Raw genomic sequence first — 17,031 nt, forward strand, 5'->3', positions numbered from 1 at the left:
CAAGAGTGTTAAGTCAGCTCTGGGCTGCTGCTCTGCAATTACCGGTGACTTAGAAGCCAAAGTTAGATTTAAGTGTAAACTTTGTTCATTGATCTAAATTGATGGTGCCACAATCTAAATACGCATCTTTACCTGCCACATATAGATTTACCTGTAATCTGGTGTATGCTTTGTGTTCTATTTTTTTCAATAGGAAATAGTTATGTGAAGCACTGAAACAACTAAAAATTAGCTAGATACAGACTTTAAAAACAGGAAAGCCAATAGAAATAGTTAGTGGGCATTCTCTAATATTAACACATTGTTGCGTATACACTGTAAAACATTTTTACAAGTGCAGATTCTGCTTGATTATATCCCATGATTATATCCCACAAAATGCAACCCCCCCCCCCCCCCCCCCCCAGCAATTCGGTTAAATACAGTCCATTCCCTGGGGAGGAAAAAGAGGTTTGTATTATCCTTGCATTTTTGCCTGTTTCAGTAGCAGGGTATTAAGTCATACAGAGGCAAACTTAGCACATAAAATAAATAATTGTATTCTTTTTCTTTAATATATTGAGATTTTATTTGTTCCAGAATCAGATTCTGCCATTGCTACAATGTATAGCATAATGTTAGCAGAACACATTTATACTTTTCTATCTCAGAGTCCACTGAAGACTTTCTTGCCACTGAAAGGCTCAACACACACACAAGAAGAAATGCCATGTAGGTATACCCTCACACTTGCATGTAGCCCCATTGATTTCAGGCTGTTATTTTACTTGAGAAGTTGCAGACTTTAGCAGCATAATTTTCACACTATAAAAAACCCAATCAAATAAATCTTCCTCTGTCTTACCTGGATTTTCTTCAATGGATTTTTTTCTTTTCATGTAATTGTATGAAAAATTAGAGATTGAGTAAAACAGTTAAAGGCATATAATCCCTATGAAGATTTATAGTTGTTTTATTGCCAAATATTTTATTATTTAGTTTTTTTATTTCTTTGGGTTAGTAGAAAATTGAGAACTGCCAGGAATCAAGATGAAATAATCTTTCACATGATTTAAAGGGTGGAGACTTAGGCACTTATTCAGATCTTCTGGAATACAAAATGCTTAGTCCGGTAGTTGCAGGCAAGAATGAGTTGGCTTTAACAAGATTTTCCACTATTACCGATACGCAGTAAGGGGAAAACATTGGCCTTTGGCATTTACTCAAGGCTTAACACAAGCACTGGTCTGCTTACTTGGCCTTGTCTTGCACCTTAAGATATATGCCATAGACCAAATAAAATAAATGAGAAAGATCACAAACTAACTTGTTTCTTGTCACAACAGTTAGCCATATAATTTCTACAAGAGACCTAATGCCTACCTAAGGTCATCTGAAACAATCAGAAGCTTTTTAACTTGGCGTACCTTGAACATGACTCATCAGTACAATCGTAATCTGGTTATTACACCCTGCACTCATGTATTCACTGCAAAGTTTAACCTGCCAAGTTATGTCATGAAAGAGTTCCGTTTGGGCTTGATCAGTTGAAAAACTCAATGTCAGGGCTGAGTGCACCAATAGACTGTAATAGCCCTGATGAGCCCCTCCTGGGACCTCCACTCACAACCCCTGCCCATGGCCCCAGAAGATCCGTTTAGCCTCAGGTTGCTCTATGCTATAGGTGTACCTACCATCCCCATCCCTGCACTGCTGTTCAGATTTCCTGGATTCACCTTGGATCTGGCTTGCTGCCTTGCTTTTGCCTTATGATCCCTGGACTGTTCATAGGTTCTGTTGCTGTTACCACCCTGCTTTGCTTATCCAGCTCAGGGGCTGTTGGAGTGTGCCCTAGCAACGAGGGCATTGCTCATCCTGTGCTGTGGCTGCTCTCAGCTCCTGGTTCACCTTTAACCTTAAGAGTCCTGCTCTTGCTGCTCCCTGGTACTCAGTGGCCATCACTCCTGTCAAAAGTGAATCTCTCTTAGACGTGAGGCACCTGAAAGCATTCAGCATATCATGCAAATAGGTATGCATGGAGGAGCCCAAGTGTACCACTCTCACTATCAGCATACTTCACTTACAAGATTTGCCTTCAGTTACCTCTTTTCTTTCTTTTCCTTCTTTAGCCGCTCTTGCTTTTCAGAATCTTTCCAAAATGTGCTCGTGACACTTCCTCCATGATGCAGACACAAGGGTCTAGCTGTGCTTCAATCTATATGGCTTTGTATGAGAACAGCTGAAGGCAGAATATATCTTGCAGTTAGTGCTAGCAGAAACAACTGCAGAAATGGCCAGAGAGAGATTTGTGTAATCAAAAAGAGGGAGAAAAAAGTTAAGATCTCGAGCTTTGTTTTGCACTATTCTCATTAGCTATTTTCTGCAACCTTCTGGAACTTCTCAGATCCTAGTTTCATGTCATACCCTTTTTCTTCTCTCTCTCATCCTTTATTTCCTGCCTTGTCCTTTTGTCCATCATCTTTCCTTCGCTCTTCACTTAATCTTCTCCTACCTACCTTTACATGCCATAAAGTTGTGAAACTAACTCAATGCTTGCTACTGCCATATAGCTCACTCATATGCATATTGTTCCCCATAGCCATATTCAATTAATTAATTTCAATGGCGGTATCTTACCTAGCTAGCGTCTCATAATTTTTACCTTTCTCAGCATTGCTCCAAGAGCCGGAGGAATAAAACACGGGAGAATATTCAGGCCATTTAATTTCTTTTACTATATATGTAAAGGTATGGTGTACAACCACAGGTGAGGGATTCTAGGAAAGCACTCTAATTAATTGGTTGAGAACGGATCTGTTCCAGAGATCCTTTACACCTCTCCTAACAATGTAGTTTCATATAACTTACTAAATAATGTGTTCCTCAGACACAGTTATGAAGTTTCACTTTTACTGCCCCAGCCATCTGCACATATATCAAAGACTTAATAATAGTCAACTACATCACCCAAAATGCAAAAAGAAGCAAAAAAAAAAAAAAAGGTGTAAAACCTCTGCCAAATTTGGAGAAAAATATCAATTGTTTTTTTGGAAAGCATCAAGAGTTTGGAGGAGGCTAAAAGAAAAGATTATCTTCTGTTAGAAGACCTTTAAAAAGCAATCTGCATGCTGAATATTAAGCACACATCTTTTGGTAAGTCTGTTGGATCTAGTGTATTCTTTCTCCGTTTCTCATAAAAATTACGTAAAATGTAGAATATTATATCCTATGAACTTAAAAAAAAATAGCACGCTAGTTTTAATGATCTCTATACAAGAAATGATTGTTTCCTTGTCTTTTTGGTAGCCTGTTGGTAAAGGATGTTTTATACAGCCCAACAGAAGACTAAATTAATGTCTATAACAACTCAATCCGATTAAGAGATTTAAATTCTCTTAGGAAAAAAAATCATATAAAGTTAACCTTCTCACTTTGCCAAAATATTAAATGTGTTAGAAATGAAACTAGAGACATTTGGATTTTTGACATATTTACAACATGTAGATAGCTTTCCTCATCTTTCCTACTTAAAGATAAATGCAGCATGTAAGAAATAGATACCTAATAGACCAAGTAAATGGTTGGTCTTAAAAGCCTTTGAAATTATTGCATGTAGGCCAGCTGACTATCAATAAGAGGACTAATGATAGTGTATTATCAGCCCATATACAGAAGAGAGGCTCTGCAAGTTAAATGTTAATTCATATAAATTAAATTACATATTGTTCCATGTTTGATTAACAAAATCAGGGAAAATTACAGGCAAATTCTCAACATTTATTAATTTCAGAATAAAATTTTTGCTATTATTTAAGATAAAAACTACAGTAACTTCCTTTCAATATGACTCATTCAAGGGAAGCTCAGACTGTTTGGCTTCAAAATATTAATCATGGTGCTACTAAAAAAAATAGCATTATAAATTTAGCAAAACACCCTATTGATTTAAGAAAAGGATTACATAAAGAGTCTGTTGTTGACTCACTGCCAGCTACAGCCAGAGACAAATCAACATATTTCCAAGGAGAATGTCTCGTGCTTGCAGTTTACAATCAATGAGTAGGACAGAGGTGATAATATATGACACTTTCTGCTGACACATTCATTTTGTATCCTAATATACCTCTGAGACAAATTACAAATGGTTGAAAGCAGAAACACTGAAGGAAGATGTTTCTTTTCTCATCATGGTAAAAAAAAAATAAAAATGAAAGTAGGTATCCATAACCTTTTGAAAAAGAATAGCTTAATATACCCTATTATTTGTAAAATATCATTACAGGTGAGTAAGTTACTTCTATACATGAAATCTAAAAGACAAACACTTGTCTTGGTACCAAATTCTAAAAGATTTTTTTAAACATTTGATTGCATGACTGGATTTTATAGTATGTCCACTGTTACCTAGATGTGATCATTTTGTTATGTTTATGAACATTTGGTTATACACTTATCAGTGACTACAGGCCACTGGAACCCTTCCACTGCTATGATCTCAAGCTTGTTCTTAACAGAAGAAAAAAACACGAAGGCACAAGCAGTAAATTGGAAAAGTAATCTGAAGGCCAGATAGCTGATCATGAGAGACACATCCTTGAGATGAATGCCTATGGCCACAGACACCATTTAATTTCATTTTTCATTTCATTTCAGTCATTTTCATTTTTTAGTTAAAGTATATTTTTTTTCTAGCGTGTGCTTTCAATGTTTTAAAATATGAACTGAGCATAGCTTACGTTCTGACAGCTAAAATAATACTTCTGGCTCTGTGCCATCCTTTGCCTGCAGCCAGGAGCACTCCCAACATGACTGCTCCAGGGAGCCTGGGAGTGCTAACACTGTCTGAGCAGAAGATTTCATGGTAAGGGAAAAAAAGCATCCTGCACTCTCCTGACCAGATGTATGCAGGCATATCACTTCTGGTAATTATCACTGCTATTCCTGCTTACTCAGGGCAACAAAAGAAGATGTTTCTGCTACTATTGTATCACAGTTCCTCTAATAAAGCAGGTAAGAGTTGCAATCACTTAAATGGGGCATGAGAGGTGGGATGCACGGATAGATTACAGGTATCCCAAATAAATGTATGGGACTCAAACCCCAACACATTTTGTTTGGAACTGATTCTGCGTGCTTCAGAAGAGCACGATTGTGACCCACAGCATGTGTAACACTGTTCAAATACTTAATGCAATTTGTGTCTGAGAAGAGTGTATTTCAAAATCTACAGCAATGAAAATCTCTATTCCTAAAAATTACAAATGCCTTTGCAAGGTTACAGTACCAACTGCCTCTCAGAAGGGGGTGGGAGAGGGACAGAGTGTGCAGTTCTAAAAGAAAATTAAAGTGGCAAGTCTTAAAAGACCAGTAGGAATACTCCATGAAGTAAGCTGGCACATAGACATGGCCTGGAGTAAATGATCATTTACTCCTTTTTCAATCAACTAGCTCTGGAGCTTTTAGGAAATGTTATTCTGATCTAAAGCTTTATCAGCATACAACCACTGTTATCTAGAACAGTTATGCTGGGTTTTTTTACCCAATTTGCAGATTAACAAGGCCAAAGATGCAGAGACACTAGAGCTTGCATATGTAGATCTTACCAGTCTCACAGGTGAAATCTTTCAAGCCTCACCTGTCAAAGCAACACCATACAAACGTGACTACGCTACTTCCAGAGCCAGCACACATAGCTGCATGGCTGCATTGCCGGTTTCAGATGTCTGCACCAACAGCCTACAGAGCCAGGTTGATGTTTCACTACTTACCAGGACTGGGGGTTACAACATAATATGTGACTGTGCACTCAGACGAGTCCATTACAGCTTAACTGTGAGTGGGTTGGTGCTATATGTGCAACTGAACAGACTCAGCTTGGGTTTGGTACTCTGTGGGGGCTGATCCAGTTCCCTTCCTAGGAACCTGTACACTACTGATCATAAATCTTTGCAAATGGCCTGGTGGCTGCTGGGGTACAGCTGAGAGCCACAGAAGGTACACTCCAATATCTGGGAGCAAAGAATGCAAAAATAAAACATTTTAGAAGTACGATAGGCAGGCCAAACATTAAGGGTAAAAGAAACTGCTTTCCAGCAGTTATTTCATTACTTTTCCCTTTGTGTTACTTACAATTTTCTCAATAGTACAGTATTTTTTGCTCGCAGACAAGATGTTAATGTGGGAAGACCAAGTCTGCAAGACAGGAGAAATCCACTGCAGCACTTCTCCATTTCAGAGCCCTCTTCCTCAAACAGGCTACACCAATGACAACATATGATACAGTGTGAAGCACATGCTCACTATATCCAATTGCCAGAACTGATATCTACTGTAGGGAGCAGAGGGCAGTATCTGAAAACTGTAACTGCTACTTATAGAGCACATGGATTTTGTGTTCTACACCTGTAAAACTGATCAGTCAAAGCTTGTCAAGAAAGAAAATCCACCAAAAATAAAGGAAAAGAAAGAAGGCAATGAAAAGTTAAAAAGACAAAGAAAGAGCTCATTGCATATACTGTATGAAGGCAAGAATATCAGGAAGGTATCAGTATGAGAGGGCATGCAAAACAGACACAGTAAATCAACTATAATTTTAAAATGCCTGATAATTAAAGATGAAACAAAAGAGCAGAATGAGATTAGATTGAGGGAAGGAAGTCTAATAAGATTGTGGAAACTAGAGAAAAAAACTAGTTACATGTAAAATGACTGAGAAACAGGATGTTACACACTCACTGAAAGTTTGAAACATAAAAGTATATAAGTGTTCACTGTAGTTTCAGTATGAAGACACTATTTTTTTTAATTTTGTGGACTAGAAGGAAAGCAGCAGCTTCTGATCTCCATATCAGTCTAAGCATTGGACTAAGAACAAGTTCAGAAAACAATGCATCCTTCTCATTCTACTTATGGCTGCTCTCGGTGAAACTCTTTGTCCAGTTCTTCCGCTGAAGTTTTTCAGCTCCAACATTTTTACTTTCTAATGACTGTGCTACACTGGCCATGTATTGTCCCTCTGATGAGAATAATAAAAGCAACAGAAACAGCAACGACCATTAACTCTGGTCCTACCATCTTTTTGAGGACAATTTTTTGTTCCTGCTTCGTTGGCATAATGGAAGCTGACAGATATTTTCAATATGGAAAAATATGTGCAAAAAAAAATTAAATATGCAAGAATTGGCAATATTACATCTTTCACACTTATTTTATTCAGTTGAACCACTAACAATTGGAATTATTTGCTGGATTAGAAATTTATAATCTTAACATTTCTTAGAGTTATTCTAAAAATGACTTTCAATATTTGTCTTAGCTTTTTGTCTGCCTCTGATGTAATATCAAGTACTACTTACCCAGATCTTTGTATGATCCCACTCAAGCTAATTCATCTTAATATACAGAGAGGGTCTATGCTTTAAACAGAAATTTAACTTTAGCTTTATGGATCAGGTTATCTATTTACATTTCCATAGTATTTTGATTGTAACATATTCCTCATTGGTTCATCTCTATTTTACTACTATATTAGGGTATTTTTTACATGGACTTTCTGGACCACATGCAGACCCAACACTACATCCTATTTTATTTTTTTATTTAATTTTACAGCCTTCAAAAAGCATCAGTTGAAAAACTCAAGCAGAAGTAACTTCCAATAAAGAAGAAATGCTGATTGTTTTAGATCTCAGGGCCACCATCATACTTCTTAATTATTTTTTCTCAAGCTGACTGAACCTCTGTATTAACTAGATATTAGTTATAACAAATGTGGTTCAAGAAGTGCTGACATTCAGAACACTTCTTCAGATGTTTATCAGTAGGGAAAATGAATGGCAGGTAACCCACAGAACAATAAATATCCATAATTAAAACAGCTACATTAGAATTTGTTTCTATGTCATTGCACACAGTGTCTTTTTAACTCATCTAAAATGAAAGCCAAAGCAAAAAGGGAAAGATAGAATGAAAATTTACCAGAAAAATCTGGTTTCATTAACTACAGAAAAGAGCCGAATCAGAAAATGATCACTGTTTCAAAATAATAGTAAGTTACTAATATTTTCGAAAAAGTAGTGTCAACATTCAAATGCGTGCACCACAATGTGAAATAACTAAATAGAAACAGAGCTAAGGTGTAGGTCTCATATCCTTCTCCTTGCATTAGCTTTCCATAGCTAAACAAGCAAGTAAAGAAATTCTTACTTGGTATGGATAATACTTAAGAAATCCAACAAAACAGTATACTGTTATAACTTTATTAAAATTAGACTGTATTGCAGAACATAAAAAATATTTTAAACACTGTCAGCTAAAGCTCTGTCAAAAATTTTACAATTTTAAGCTTTATTCAATTACCAAAATGGCATATATCTCTAAAAATAAATTTTCAAGAAAAAATACTTGTTTTATATGTATTTTCTGTAGCATTTGAAAATATTTAAAAAGTAACTCAATAACACAGAACATGAAGTTGAAACTGACTTAAAGCAAGCCAACTTAAATGCAATGACACGTAAATGGTTTTCATTAACTAAACTGAGATGTACAAAAAATATAAGCAGTATAAATTACACATTATTTGTTAATTTTATGTTAACAGGATTACATTCAAGGAATGCAGTTTGCACCACTCTACTTTTAAGCTAATGACATTTTTAGGAAGGCCAAAATGCTGGTTTAGTCTAAAAAGCAACTTTTTTCTACATAAATAAGAAATTAAATACACCTAACTACTCAATATATACATCATCATCTTCATTTGGAATAATTTTCATTATAAAATGCTATGCATATCTAACTTTCTGCTCAATATGGTTACAGTTAAGTCTCAATACTTAACCTTAATGACCCGTAGCAGCAAATTTCGAATTTATCTAAAAAATGGCAGTCTTGAGTATGTATTTTTCTGTTAGGCATATGAATATTATAACCTTGACCAGCAGCACAGAACGAAGACAGACTGGATTCTTCCACCTAGTTCAGACTTTCTTTATTTGCATGATCATGAAAAAATAACAGAGAATTGGTACAAAGAATTGAAAGAATAAATAACGCTCAAATCTGCAGAGACAGTAAAAAAACCCCAAACTTTCATAGAATAATGAAGTTTTGGGGGTACATTAGCCTACACAATCCATTGTTTTATGAGGGTGAAAGGATGTTCACTGTGCTTCAATTAAGAAGTGCTCTGCATGGGTTTTGAACTCAGCTAATTTATACAGAGCTTTCATGGGCCTGTCATGTAATACTTAAGCTGAGATATGTTTTTTGAGAATATTAACTTATACTCAAATGAAAAGAAAGGTTGCCCAAATTATGCACATCTCAAATTTAAAATAATGTAACAATAAGTATCTTTCACATCAAGATGCAGAAGTTACATACTGCAACAGGAAATATGTACCTTCTAGTCTGACGATGGATGATGGGAATTAGAGCAAATTTGGACAATTGTACATGCTTGAGTAGAATTTTCTGCTCGACCTGAATGCTGAAGCTTCTTTTCAGCTCTGAGAGAAGACGGCAGAATGACCTTCCTAATTGGATGTCCATGTCCACTGTAAATGGAAAAAAATGGTATCAGTTCAAGCCTAACACGGTAATTTACAGGGAAAAAAGCTATCTGAAAAATTTTCTTAAAATTAAATGAGCAAAATATGGCCATAACTTCTGTCCTGCGTGAATAAAGATTAAGTGCACCTTGTCTGACAGGTAATGTGTTGGTCATGCACAAGAAGATCTAGATGCGATGGACAGAGAGGGAATGAACAGGAAACCCTCATACGTACAATAGGCAGGGAATTATACACACTTATTACATCTATCTAAAAATTCTTAATAGAAGAAATATTCAATACTGAAAGCCAGCAAAAGTTACTTAAGTTTACTATCTGAGGGCAAGGCATATTTCAATGTAAAAATGGAATTTGTTTCTCCTCCCCTCCATTTCTCTCATGCAAGGGGCCATCAGTAACAGTACAGCAGTAACAGTACAGCAATTTGTAGGACTATTTGAATCCCTCAGTCCAACTAACAAAAGACAGAATTATTTCTCAGTCATAGCCTAGCAGAAACTCTCCCCCTCATGTTGCCAATTATCTCCACCTCAGTCGTTGCCCTCTACAACCATTGTGTGCAGCAGGTATTAACTAACTCCACCCCCCAACAGAGCAATACTCACTCCTGGCCTCTTACCAGCTACATTTTTGTGTACTTCATTTCCCAGGGCTTTTACTTAGAAATCCTGTTCCACCAGTACTCAAACTTTGGCTAAAGCTCAAAACTTTATGCCTCTCAGCTGCATTTCGCAAAACTCTCAATACTTAAACCACTCCAGATTAAATTATCATTGTAAATGTCACCAAGTTACCCAAATTGCTGTTTTTATTCTAACAACCACTCTAGATCTTCAGGTTTTCATATCCAGTACCCTGAAGTCAACAAACACTACACCTTTTGCCTGATCATTTGGTATGAACTTACTGTTCCGCAAGTGTGAATACCACCCATTTTCTGATACTGATCTCTGGTGTTTCTCATTCCTTTCCTCAATGGAAAACTGATTAGCCAAGCTCCTGCAAGTCCTGACACCTGTGTACTTTTAATTCTTCAAAACACCATAAGCAGCCTACTTTCCTCACTCTCCGACTCCCCAGTCTCATGTCATTCCTCCAGCCCCCTCTGCAACCAAACACGAGACGATGCCTTGGAAACCTCGCTTGAGACCAGGGCTCAGAATGACCCAATACCTTCGATCACCTCGGGCTTCCCCTGGGGCCCCAGGCTGCCTCGGCCTCCACTTAGTCCTGTCTGTTCCTTTCCACAGCGCTTCCTCCTTTCTCAAATTCCTGAGCTTTCCCTGGGATCTCTCTTCCTCCCTGTAGTTTTTCAAACTATCTCATCTTTCAGAGCATCGGCAACATCAAAGCCCGAAGCCCCTTCTCTCGGGGGCCGGGCAGTGCCGCTTTCGGACTCCCCTTGTGAGAGGCCCTACGGAAGGGGGATCTGAAGAGACGCCGGCCTCCCCCTTGCCTCTGCTCGTCGGAGAAAGGCGAAAACGCCGTAAAATTAGGAGGCCCGGTGAAAGCAGAGCAATCCCGCACGGACACCGAGCACCTTGCACATGTTTTAAAAACCGGGCCTGAGCAGCTGCGCGTCCTCCCTCGCCCTCCTGCGGTGCGGCGGCTCCTCCCCCCGCGGCCGGCCCCGGCCCCGGCCCGTCCCTCCACTGCGAGAACCCTTCCTCAGCAGCTCACGGGAGACAAGCGGGCCGCCTGCCACGGGCGGTGGGGACACGGGCGTCGCGGCCCGGCCCGCTCCCAGGAAGGGGTTTCCAACCGGGCGGGGGAGGGGAGAGCCTGTGGCCTGGCGCTACCGCGAGGACAAGGATCCCCACGTCCCTAGGCGACTGGTGACGAGCGCCGTGAACGCCGGCCCCCCATTGGCTCTGGCGCTGGCAAAGCGCGGCCAATCACGGCTCGAAACAGAGCGGCTCGCCTTCCCCCCCCCTCCCCCTTTCGAGCCGCCCCGTGGCGCGGAGGGGGTTCGGCCGCCTGCGGAGGCGCAGGGTCACGTGACCTTCTGTTTACATCCTCTCAGCTGTTGGGGCCCCTCCTCCCCTCGCCGTCTCTCGCACCAACACAAACGGCGGCGGCGACCCGCGGACCCCTCCGACGTGCGGGCCGGGGGAGGGTAACGCCGGCGGCACGCCGCCCTCCGCTCGCACCGGCCCCCGCTCCCTCGGCGATCGCCCCCTCTGCGCTCCGCCCGGGCGACGGGAGCGCTTTCCCGCCCGCATTTCCCCGCACCCCCCCGCCCCAGGCGGGTCTCGCCGCTGCCGCTCCGCGCAGGGTCCGGGGCCCGCTGCAGAACGGGTGAGTGTCCCGCGGGCGAGGTGGAGGGGGCCGGGCGGAACTGCGCTCCCCGGCCGCGCTGTGCGGCGCGGAGACCGCCGTCGGATAGCCGGGACGGTGAGTTGGGGCGGTGGGGGAGCGCGGCCCGCCGGCCCCCGGCCCTCCCCTCGCCTCCCCGGGCGCTCCGGTTCCCATTGTCCGTTGGCCGCGCACGCAGGCGCGCGCCCTGCGGAGCGGGGGGAGGGGGAAGGTTGTTTTCGTGCAGCCGGGACGGGGCGAGGGCTTGCTGCCGCTCGCCTCCGCGGGGTGGGGACGGACGGGACGGGGAGTGTGTGCGTACACCCTCGGCAGCCCCTTCCTCCTCCTCCTCCTTCGGTCGGTCCCCCCCCACCCCCCGCGTCCTTTCGCCGCCTGCGTAATAAATAATCTCTGGCCCAAAAAGGGGTTGGGAGGAGAGGTGGTTGATGCGGCTGCCGCGGGCCCGGGGCAGGTGTGAGGGGACGGGGACGAGAGAGAAGGTTCCAGCCTTGAGGTCCGGGCGGGAAGTAGAGGCAAGGTGAGGGCAGCGCTCGAGCGCTCGTCTCCCCGCTGTGGCTCTGCGCCCTGCCTCCTCCCCGTGACGGCTGGGTTGGCTTTTTTTTTTTTACCTTTGAGGAAATGCAGTGAGAACGGGAGCTTACTCCCCGCCCCCCCTGAATCCCTGTAACCTCAGCGTTTTGCGGGGGCTGCGTCTTCCAGGCCGAGGCATTTTGGAGGAGGCAAAAGGGAGTGTGAGACAACATTTTGTTCTGTTTCAAGAAAAACCTGTGGGCTAGGGAAGGGTGTCTCTGCTTTCGGGAGGGGAGGTGGTGTGGCAGCAGCGAGAGGAAAATACTTTGTTTACATAAGTGAAGTACGTAAAACGCAGGGTAAGTTTGCCCTCCGGCCCGCACGCCGCGGTGGGCAGGCGGCGGTGAGCGGCCCTGGCGGCAGCCGCGAGGGAAGGAGAAGGCTGCCGCTGCCCCCCGCCTTGCCATAAACGCACATTCTGTCTCTGTTTACATTGTGGTCTCTGTTTTGGCTGGGAGCAGCGTAAGGGGAGGAGCAGGAACTCGCTCCGGGGCAGCCACCTCCTCCCTTCTCTGTTTTCTTTGTTGTTATCTGTTCGGGAGAGACGTCCTGGGGACACGTCTGCCTGTAGCAGAGCTGCAGCCGATGTGATTCCTCTTCGGACCGAAACCTCGGGCCGCCGCCTTCTGTGCATCTGCGGGTCTCGTCTCTCCTGCGTCGTCGCCCTCCTCCCCCCTGCCTCGGCAGTTGTCAGCGGCTCGCAGTGAAGTTGGAGGAAGGGGAAGGGAGGGCGGAGGGGGAAGGAATCTTGGCATTTATTTGATACGCAGTCAGCAACCTGGGCCTGATTTGTACAGCTCTGTCGTCTTTGACAGCAAAAGGGAAAAAAGGAAAACCACTTATGGTGGAAGGACGGGGGGTGTGTGTGTGTTCACTTTTCTTGGTGGAAGATGAAGGAAAACATCTTTAGAGTCTGCATGAGAGAAGAGATGGAAGTACTGAACTGGTGCAATGTTTGGGGAGAATGCTCGTGTCCTTGCAGTACTTGCCCATGTAGCTACTGTTCTCCTGGCGGGTATTTTTTACTCCTGTCAGGTAAAAGTCAAGCACAGTTGAACTGCAAGACTTTAGCAAGGAAGTAAGGTTTCTTCTCATAATAAGCAATAAACTTTGAGACGCACACAAAAAAGAGACACAGGTAAGGCTAGTCAGCACTACAGTGAATTAGTGAAGATACTCAATCCCTCTTGACCATACGCCTTCTGTATTACAGAGAATGCTTTTAAGATGCAAGATGAAAACAATCTAATGCTTAAAGTTAGTAAATGATAAGAGTGTATTCTTAGAATGCCTTTGTAACCATAATTCATTATTCTTGCAAATGAATCATAATATGTGTGATACATTTTTTTTTTTTTCCCCCCACAGGACCCTTACCTTACTCTGGGCAGACTATCTCTGGAAGGAATCAGGCTTGGATAAATGGAGCTGTCTTCTGCAGAACTCCAGCCTGATTTGTTGGGAAAGTTTGAAAAATATTTAAAGGTGTAGGTGGAGAAATGTATGAAAGATCTATTAGTATTTTAACTGACTTTGGGTGAATAAATATAATGTAATGATAGGAATGTAAGAAGTACGTGAGTGAGGTCAGAGAGCCACAATGAGGGCTTTGGAGATGGACACTTTGCCAGATGTTCTTTACAACAGTCAGTGTCCCTCAGAAATGCAAGGAAGAACAATTGGATGTTGTTGGGAGGTCTGCAGTGAGGAGAATGTAATGAAATCACAGAAACAGAAAAAAGTGTGTAATACTGGGCAGCCCTGGATGGCCAAATGTTATCGCTGGGTCTGTGCAGGGTTATGTTCCTTCCCTGCATAATCTCTGATCTTCACTGTAGAATTCTTGTAAAAATCTTTCTGCTGTTCCTAACTGGCTTTCTCCCTGGGTTTTCTTCATCCGATCTCAGACTTCGTGTTGTGACTTGCTTTAGATACTTGACCAGCCAGTTTGAATTTTGCAGTACTCTATTTATATGTTTATGAAGTCTTGCCATTTTTATGGTACTAATCTTGGCAGAGTGGTGATTTTTATTGCTCAGTCTTCTGTTCGCCTGTCAGTGACTGCCCCAAGCTGCAGCAGCTCCTTTTGAAGAGGCTTCTGCCTAACAGGAGACTAACAATAGGACCCGACTGCCAGATATGTATTGTAGTTTTCCGTGCCTGTACTGGACCATACCAGAGCAGTCACTTGGCTGTGTTTCTGGAAACTTGGAAGTGTGGTTCCTTTCAGATGGTAAGTGTGTATTCTGAAGCTAAAGGTAGACTGAAGAATAATACCAGTGCAGATGGAAGTCTCTAAAGAGCATGTTGGCTGTAACTTTTTTAGGCAAACTTGAAAGAAAAAACAGTAACACAAAGATCAAATTTGGAGTTCCTACTGTAAGACATGGTTAGTAATACAGTTGTGTTTTTTTTTTTTTCCCCAAAGATGCTCCCAAAACTCAATATAGGCAAGATAGTTTTTCCATACAGTGTTCCAGAAAGGTTTATGCCAGGAGTTTTAAGAGTTTCCCAAAACAAATACATTAAAAGCAATTCTGAAATAGTTAGGCAGGATGGGAATGCTCATCCAAGTATTCAGTGCATTGTGAGAAACACCTGAGAATACAGTCATTGTTTCTGGATGAGAAGTGTCTTTACACGTACCTGTTCTTTTCATTTCCTGCTTTGTTCCCGTTTTCAGCAGGAATGTCACAGAGATCTGCTATTTTACCCTGCTGAACTGAAAGTGATGCTCTGTAGCTGATCATTAATCAGCTCTCTGTGTAAGGAAAGTGCCTTGAAGTCTACAGCACTTGGCACTCTTGAATGCAAACATCATTGAATATTACCTCATTTATTTTACCTACTTAGAATGTAAATTCCTACAAGCAAAAGTAGGAAGCATATATGTGCCATCTTGTTTTGCAAATGAGTAATCAGGTACGTGGCTGGCCTAAAGGCACTCTAGGAATCTTCTGGTAGGGTCAGAAGTTGATCTGTATGCTTCATGTTCTCCAACCAATGACTGAGAAATTTTTTTGATGGAGAATTCTTTTAATGTATCTGGTTTGCAGAAGTGAGATCACAGTGTTCCATCACTTCCTTTTATGGATTTCTGGGGAGTAAAGTGAAGTATTTTATATTAAATGTTATGGGTATAATTACATGAAAACATCAGGAAATAACTGCAGTGTTCCAATTCCTTTGGGACTTCCTTGTGTGCAGTGGATGTTAATGAGAGCCTTCAGGCCTGCTTAATGCAAGCTCTTAAAGCAATTGCTGCTGCTATGTTGTTTAAGAAAACTGGGCTGGGCTTCTCAGCCTTGAAGAAACGGTAGAATTTGTAGCAGGTTAGGATGCTGAATATCGTTTTTTGCAGGTCTGAAGGATTAGCTGACTGCCATTCAGAACAGTAGTGTTAGTTCTTTGTCCTTTTTGTCCTGGTACATCATGCCAACTTTATGTTTCAGAGTTAGTGTTGCTACTGCAAAGTTGACAGTGATGTTAACTAATCCCAAGGAGCTTGAAATCCTGATGAATGTGTCTGTGTGTATTCTTGTTAAATGTACTTCTGATCAGAAGCTTACTGGAAACATTGAAAGTAAAAAGTAAAGTAGAAGTAAAGTAAAAGTAAACTGAAAGTAAAGATATCTTTAAAGATGGCACTTAGTCCTAAGAAACTTATTATTTCTGAAAGCAAAACTATTGGAAGTTGTATCTAGAGAGCAACTGTGGTGTCCATCACTTGTATGTTGTGACTACAATTGGTATGTGATTTATTTCTCAATTTTATTAGTCCTTTAAATTGAAGCACAAAAATATAATTTGTCCTTCATTGTGAAGAGAAAGCACTGGTTTAGAAGTCATCATAGAGCAGTAAAAAAAAAAAAAGACAAAACCCCAAACTCCACAGCCTGGAAATAGTTTAGATGTGACATCAGGAGTCACCATGGTAACTCTCAGGCTACAGATTCTGGTGTATTCTCATGTGGAGGAGTTCTAGAGCGGGGAGGTGATCGTGGAGCAGGAGAAAACTGCCCCTCTGGTTAGAGGGCTGTCTTGTGGCAGAAAAAGACTTGGAGCTTAAAAGATGCATTTAATGAAGGCTGATTCTGGAGTTCTGGCTTTGTTTTGTATAATGTTTAGTGAAGAAAGGATGTAAAGATCTAGTTTGTTACAAGTGCGGAACATTGAGTTCTGCGTTGCACGAAGTTGAAAATTTAATGTACTGCAAGTGTTGTTAAGGTGATGTAAAATACTGAGGCTTAGAATTTGTCTCAAGTATTGCATTTCACTCCAGATTTTCTCAAAGTAGTATTTGCTCAGCATACAGTTGCAAAACAAATACTGAGTTTGGATTTGCAGTGTTTCTAGGATGTAAAAGAAGACAAATGGAATTAATGTTTAAAAACTTGTTTGAGGAAACAATCCAGAACTTGCCAACAAAACCCTAAAATAAGATTTAAAAACTAATTTAAAAGCTAACAGGCTTAGAGCAAGCAGTTTGATAATGATGTGGGATGTTCGGAATGCTGCGTGGAGGACATTTATATGAAGGTGCTATAGGGCATCTGAGTTGTCAGCATGGAGCTGTTAGATATGAGAT

General features: G+C 41.5%; 1 protein-coding gene across 7 annotated transcripts in view; it reads left to right on the forward strand.

Annotated features, from left to right (window-relative positions):
• Positions 1 to 11,588: 11,588 nt before the first annotated feature.
• The window catches only part of PCMTD1 (protein-L-isoaspartate (D-aspartate) O-methyltransferase domain containing 1), a 46,581-nt gene continuing 41,138 nt past the window's right edge, over positions 11,589 to 17,031 (forward strand). Inside the window, exons 1-2 of one of the 7 annotated variants that reach the window (XM_041122821.1) lie at positions 11,759 to 11,855; positions 13,812 to 13,930. The gene's annotated coding sequence lies outside the window, so the exon portion shown is untranslated. The other 6 variants (XM_041122827.1, XM_041122820.1, XM_041122826.1 and 3 more) reach the window with 6 other exon arrangements.

Source organism: Aquila chrysaetos, chromosome 4, assembly GCF_900496995.4.
Source record: "Aquila chrysaetos chrysaetos chromosome 4, bAquChr1.4, whole genome shotgun sequence".
Classification (NCBI taxonomy): Eukaryota; Metazoa; Chordata; class Aves; order Accipitriformes; family Accipitridae; genus Aquila; species Aquila chrysaetos.